The 6,720-nt window shown below is 38.3% G+C and overlaps 1 pseudogene across 1 annotated transcript; it reads left to right on the top strand.

Annotated features, from left to right (window-relative positions):
* Positions 1-842: 842 nt before the first annotated feature.
* On the top strand, positions 843-6,342 carry LOC103721420 (pentatricopeptide repeat-containing protein At1g31430 pseudogene; annotated as a pseudogene). The gene has a single exon (XR_015971120.2). The product of XR_015971120.2 is annotated as a pentatricopeptide repeat-containing protein At1g31430 pseudogene (transcript).
* Positions 6,343-6,720: the final 378 nt, after the last annotated feature.

Raw genomic sequence — 6,720 nt, 5'->3', positions numbered from 1 at the left:
AGCATCGCTAATGCCCGACGCTCTTCAAAGCATCGGAAAATTTTTTGTCCACTGTAGCATAGGCGACGCTTTACCGACGCTTTGGAAAGCGTCGGGATGGTTTCTACTGACGCTTATAAATATCGCTAATAGCTAAAAAAAGCGTCGCTAATGTCCAATTTTCTTGTAGTGTGTAGAAGTAATATAGTAATATATTAAATATTTTCGTTATATAAATATAAAAAATAATAATAAATTTCTGCTAGAATTTAAAATTATATCCTTCAATAATAATAGGATAATAATATGATTAGTAATATATTACTATACAATATATATCATTAATATAATATATAATATCAACATAATATATATATAATATTGACATAATATATTGATGGTATATTGATATATCAAGTTTTCTGCTAACTTGAGGGAGGGGGCGTTTGGTATGGGGTGATCGTCCCAGGAGCAAGGGTGATGTGGGTGGAGGTGATGAAATCACCGCGTTTGGTTGCACCACGGTAATTCTATGTGGCGGTGATCCTAAATCACCTCCATTCCTCAAATCACCGCCTAACCCGGTGATGGGATACCCGTCCTTGAGATCGGAAATTTAAAATCACCCCAAGGCAGTGATCTTGGGTTGAAAGTTAAAGACAAAAATACCTCTTAATTTAATAGAAAAATTAATATATCAATATACCATCAATATATTATGTCAATGTAGTCCAAGAAGAATACCAACCACCATAGAATTCGGGTATGTGAGATCGGCTAGGAATGGCTGCCTTCACACATATTAGATATCAAGCGCGAATATCTCGCACACGGATCACGCCTTACCTACCAAGTCAGCAGGACTTGGATTATCACCTATCTCTGCTAGAGTATGGCCGACTGGCGGGGAGCTTTTGAAGTTTGAACATGGCCCCACACTTTTGGGCATGCGAGGTGGCAGCTTCTAGCCGATCGTGCTCTGGCTTCGTGAGGTGAAATCTGATTGGAGGATTTTTTGGTGAACTGTGTACTGTGGTCGGCGTGATGCAGTGACTATATTTTTTTATAAAATTAAAAAGAGGGAAAGGAATGGAAATTTTTTTAAAAAAAATCTTTTTATCTGACGCATTATTTACCCGCCCTCGTTGCTTCCTTGTTCTTCCATTACCCATTTCATTGATGCGCCTGTGTCTTCCCAAACCCCAAGCCGTCTTCCTCCTATCGAACTCCACCGCCTCGACCCCCAACTCTAACTCCAAATGGCTTCTCCTCTTCCGCTTCATCTCGTCCCCAGACCACCTCAACCAGTTCCTCTCTCACGCTGTCATCTCCGGCCTCCTCCAAAGGTCCCATCTTTACATCTGGAATTCCCTCCTCCATTCCCTCTCTCTCGGTCCATCCCCCGACCTCTCCATCTCTCTCTTCGACCTCATTCGTAGAGAAGGAATCGTCCCTGACAACTACACCTTCACCTCCGCCCTCAAAGCCATCGCCCGCCTCTCCCTCCCCAGAAGCGGGGAAGAGATCCATTCCTTGAGCCTGAAGCTCGGGTTTGAATCCGATACCTTTGTGCAGAACTCTCTCATCCATATGTACTCCGCCTGTGGCTCCGTGGGCACCGCAAGAAAGGTTCTTGATTCGGCCCCTGCTTCCGTCCTTGATGTGGTTTCTTGGAACAGCATGATATCGGGTTACCTGCAGAGCAATTTGTGCGAAGAAGCTCTAGGGGTGTTTGGTAGAATGGTGGAGAAATCTGTTAGGATGGATAGGATCACTGCGGTGAGCTCGTTGATTGCTTGTGGGAGAATTGGTGCAGTCGATCTCGGTAGGAGGATTCACGCATTGGTCGTGGTGAATGGTTTTGGTATGGATTTCTATCTGGGCTCTTCTTTGGTTACCATGTATGCGAAATGTGGGTTTGTTGAGGATGCTCGAAAACTGTTTGACGGAATGCCTGATAGGAATGTAGTCTGCTGGACTTCGATGATTTCCGGGTATGCTCGATCAGGTCGATTTAGAGAAGCAATAGAGCTCTTTAGGGAAATGCAGATTGCTGGAGTGAGAGCTGATGATGCCACGGTTGCATCTGTTGTTTCTTCATGCGCACAATTGGGTGCATTGGATCAAGGGAGGTATATTCATGTGTATTGTGATGTTAATGGCATAGGAAATGATATTTCAGTGAAGAATGCTTTGATTGATATGTACTCAAAGTGTGGGGACATCAAGAAAGCTCTTCAGATATTCTGGGGATTGGCCAGGCGAGATGTCTTCTCATGGACAGTGATGATATCTGGGCTGGCTATGAATGGATACTCTTATGAGGCATTGGATTTGTTCTCACAAATGGAGGTAATGAATGAAGTAATGCCAAATGAAGTAACTTTTCTGGGTGTTTTATCTGCTTGTAGTCATGGAGGCTTGGTTGAAAAAGGATTCCACTACTTTGAACACATGACTAGAGCCTATAAGCTCACACCTAAAATAGAGCACTATGGGTGTATGGTGGATCTTTTGGGGCGTGCAAAGCTTGTGGTAGAGGCAGAGAAAATTATTAAGGAGATGCCTATCGAACCTGATGCGGTTATTTGGCGGTCACTGCTTTTTGCATGTAGGATTAATGGGGATGTCAAATTGGCGGAATATGCAGCTGAAAGAATTATGGAGTTAGAGCCAAAGAAATGTGGTGGGCATGTCTTACTTTCTAATGTATATGCTGTGGCATCAAGGTGGAGTGATGTGAACAGGGTGAGGAGAGTTATGTATGTCCAAAACATACAAAAGCAACCTGGATGCTCCTTCATAGAAATAAATGGTAATGTGCACGAATTCTTTGCCAAGGTTACATCACATCATGAAGCAGAAGTTATACATGGGGTCCTTCTTTGGATTTATAAACATATATTGTCAGAATCATATACCATACATTCATTAGGTTCCTTCTATAATTCAACATGGAAAGAGAATGAATTGAACTAAAGGCAAGAGGTGCACCTCTGTGATCCATAACCTATTCTGTAGTTCAATTTTTGGCTTCAAATTATTGATTGTCAAGCTATAGAATGTTTTGTATTGTCTCAGATGGATAGATTTTTGAGTCATTTGAAAGTTAATTACATGTAGAAGCTTCCATAGTCTGTTTTTATGTAAGTTTGCAATATTCAGAATATTTTAAACTTAAGTACAAGTGCCTACTAAATTCTGTTGCTTCAAGTTTTGTGATTTAGCATGCATCCGAGGCCAAGTTTTAGCTAGACATCTATATGATGCTATTGTAGGCTGATACAGGTTAGTTGGTTATAAGGGCTTTATGAGAAAAGGTGATATTTCTGATTTTATTAACGGTTTAGTGGCCTGTAAATGGTTGAAACAGCTGAAAAACATGGAACAAGTAATCCTATGTAAATAGTAGTTTGCTTATATTGGCAAACTCACCAATATCTCCACATCTGATAATGCCTATAATTTTTCCCATAGAAATGTAAGTTTCTTATAGCTTCTTAGCAGTCCTGTGGGAAATCAAACAATGATACAGCCTGCTAAGATGAAACCTGGAAAAGAAGATCCGAAATGTTCTATTTTCATTGTAATATTCAAGTGCACTTTGCTGATTATTGTTTAGGATTTTGTCTGGCATTTCAAATAGAAAAATACCCCCCCCCCCCCCCCCCCCCCCCCTCTTTGTGTCTGTCTCTCTCTTTCTCACACACAAATTGCCATAAGGAACCATCCTTTGCCTGGTGATTCTGGACAATCAATCATGGCTTCGAGGCCTTTATGGGGCCCTCTTTCCCTCCTATCTCTTGATTCCATTGCTGCAAATTTTTTATTTTAATTTTTATATTTTTAGAGTTATTGGAGATTGATCATGAGTTGGGAACAAGTGACCCCGGAGGCTGACCTTGGCAATTGTACCAAAGGTGAAACCTATGGTACCAGCAACCATCAACTTTGTCGACCATCTCCATGGCACTGAGTTCAGATTTAGATCTCAAAAATGTTACTTTCTGGGATAATACGGTGTTCAAGATTCTTTTCAATTTTTCTCAAAATCAGGTACCATTTATATCCAAGTAGAATAACCCTAATTGTAGAACTTTTACTTTCTGAAGGTATAATTGCTTGTTTCTATATAATAAGCTAACAGCTCAGAGAAAACACAAATCAGAAAGAGATTCCCTGGTTTTCTGGTTTGATTATTATTCTTATTTAGTAATCTCTTGCACTTTTCAGAATAAACAATAAATCTTTAGTCATTTAATGGCTGTTAATTATTATGAATTAAGGCAAGCAACATGCAAAGTTGTTATGAATTCTAACAAGAAAGGAGGTGTTTTCAATTTAAATATTATGGTATAGAGAATTTTAATTATATTTTTGTAATAAAATTGCAGAATTTCTTTGGCTACTTGGAAAAATTTTAAAGATCTGAAAGAATATTTAACTTGGCAAGGGATCCAATTGCTAGTTACAGGCATTCTAATTCTACATATGCATGTTGGCAAACTACACATCTATAGTATTTCTTCACACCTTATATCAAGTACGATCGTCATCTTTTTTAGTTTATATAAAGTCAATATTTATGAGGGCAAGCCTTGATGCAATGGTAAGGTTGCTCTATTATGACCTAGTATATGGATTCGAAATATGAAAATAGCCTCTTTGATGTGAGAGTTAAGGCTTTGTATATATGATCTTCCTTAAACCTCATAATGGTTGGAGCTTCGTGCATTATGATACCCTTTTTATGAAGTTAATATTTTAGGTGGCCAACTATAGCCTTAAGCATGAATTGCATATATTTGGACATGAGTGAAAACCTATGGTTATGTAGGTCTTTTTAAAGTTTTATGTTGCCATATGGATTATAAATGGCTCACCCAAAGGTATTCTGGTCAAAACCACACTAACTCTTAATTAATACAAGCGTATGCAGAAAGTAGTTATGTTCTTTTATATTACAAGTCCATGGTCTTGAAACTTGGTGTTGGAATTGTCAACTGCACCATGCATATACATTTATGATCAAGGATGATTACCAGACCCGTCGTGGACGACTTTGGCCATTTCAGGCTTGCATGGACAGTGTCTAAGGACAAGGTTGGCTACCTTATTTATATATCGAAACTTTTAATGGTCGTACCATCCACATATGGTCTCTATTTGGAGTTTTTTTTATAAAATTGGGTAATTTTTCAAGATCATGTTGCAACTAGTTGATAGGCCTGTGGGGCTCTAGATAACCATGTTAAAAAATTTTAGGCCTCCAAAATGCATGTCCAAACAGTATATATTGCATCGTGAGATTTACATTAACAAATTTGGTTCGGCATGTAATGGTATGTTTTATAAGGTTTCTAGTACAAATATATTTGTATGGTTACTATATGTATCAGATATTGAAAACATAATTATGAGAATAAGATACTTTAAATTTGAGAGAAATACACTATGTAAGTAGAAATTGATTTGACAAGAGTAATATATAAATTAGACGGACAAGATATGATTTGGACTAACCTCATCGTGGAATAGCCTCTACGAGCTTATACATAGAATAGCCTCCATGGGCATAGCATCTATGGGCTTACGCATGAGATAGCCTTCACGAGCTTATGCGTAGAATAGCATCTATTGGCTTATGCATGGGATAACCTCTCAGACATTATGCATGGAATAGCATTCATGGGCTTACGTATGGGATACCCTCTACAAACTTATGGGTACGATAGCTTCCACAGGCTTATGCGTGGGATAGTTTCTACGAGCTTATGTGTAAGATAACCTCCATGGGCTTACGTGTGGGCTTTTGTCAGTCTTGGATTGGGTCATGATATTGGTTAGTCCAAAGTTGGAAGATAATTAATAAGAAACATGAAAATCGAGTTTATAAGAAATAGATGATATGACATAAGAAACTGTTGTTGAACAGTTGGTTACATTTGATATACACATATATGTGCATGTGTGTGTTTCTTTGATGAGATGATAATAAGAATTTATGTGTATGTTATTTATATGAGCTTTTCAAGTATTTATATAATGTTCATTTTATCTGGCATTACTAATTAATTATTTTCTTATTACTTATGGTGTAGCAGTCTGGGATTCTTATTGGGCTGTAAAGCTCACAACCCCCTGTTCCTTTCTCTTTTAAGAGTTGCAACTTGTAAGTAGCTTTATACTTGGCTATAGCTGCATCGCTATGGTTGAGATCACATGAAAAAGGGATGAATAGATAAAGCATTATTGTTACAGGTGGGATAAATGAATTTAATTATGTACAAATTTTGTTATTTGTTATGTAATGAGATCATTTTGGTTCACAGATATTGAAGTTGTGATAAATTTTCAGGTCTAGCGTCTTCTCTAGGGCTCTGCTCTACAGCATGTGCAGTCGTGTTACGTGTTCAGACCCGGGTGTTAGGTTCGGGGCATGACAAATGTCAACATTAAAAATGTAAAACCCAAGCTATGGTAGGGAAATAAGCTGTAAATCTACGAAATCTAAAGAAGAGTAGGATTCCTAGCACCAAATAATCTCTTGGTATATACCATTTTAAATATATTATATGCAAACAAGAATGGCCATCCAACACTATGAAATCCCATGAGCTAGGAAAATCGCAATGTACCACATTTGTGTCACATAAATCTGGCACAAAATGCCTTCTCTTAAAAGAGAATCATGAACATGATAGCCCATTTTAGCCTAACGAGGATATTTGAAGGTGATAC

Source organism: Phoenix dactylifera, chromosome 11 (assembly GCF_051530095.1).
Source record: "Phoenix dactylifera cultivar Ajwa chromosome 11, Ajwa_hap1_PhDact_Kaust_v1.1, whole genome shotgun sequence".
NCBI classification, from domain to species: domain Eukaryota; kingdom Viridiplantae; phylum Streptophyta; class Magnoliopsida; order Arecales; family Arecaceae; genus Phoenix; species Phoenix dactylifera.
This window is presented reverse-complemented; position numbering and strand designations above follow the sequence as displayed.